We start from the raw sequence: 440 nt of genomic DNA on the forward strand, positions 1-440 counted from the left end.
TGCTACATACAAGTCAAGGTCATGAGGAATTGCCTAGTTGTTATGTGGGTCGGACTTCTTAAGATGTATGAACCTTGTGTTTGCTTGTGTTTCTTGGAGAATTATAGATCATGTTCGAGTTATTTGGCTCATTTACTGTAAGATTCCTTAGATTAGATCCTCTTGTATCTCGTACTATGCAAGATCTTTTCTTTGCAGCAGCCAGTTGCCTGGGCAATTTCCTGGAGGTGCTGCTGTTGCAGAATTCAGCGTTGGGAGATTTCTTTCCCTCAGCAAGGTCAATCCAGTGTCTAATCACTCAGGTTACCGCTCTGGCTGTTGGTGATTGGCATATTGTGCCCTTTACTCGTTGGTGTGGTGGGGTTTCGTTGTTGCACAATACTTGTCAGCGTTGGCTTCTATCTCTTGCAAATACCAAACTGCCACTCCTTTCCCTCCAA

Source organism: Adiantum capillus-veneris, unplaced genomic scaffold, assembly GCF_014529385.1.
Source record: "Adiantum capillus-veneris isolate H3 unplaced genomic scaffold, ASM1452938v2 Hic_scaffold_33, whole genome shotgun sequence".
Taxonomy (NCBI): Eukaryota; Viridiplantae; Streptophyta; class Polypodiopsida; order Polypodiales; family Pteridaceae; genus Adiantum; species Adiantum capillus-veneris.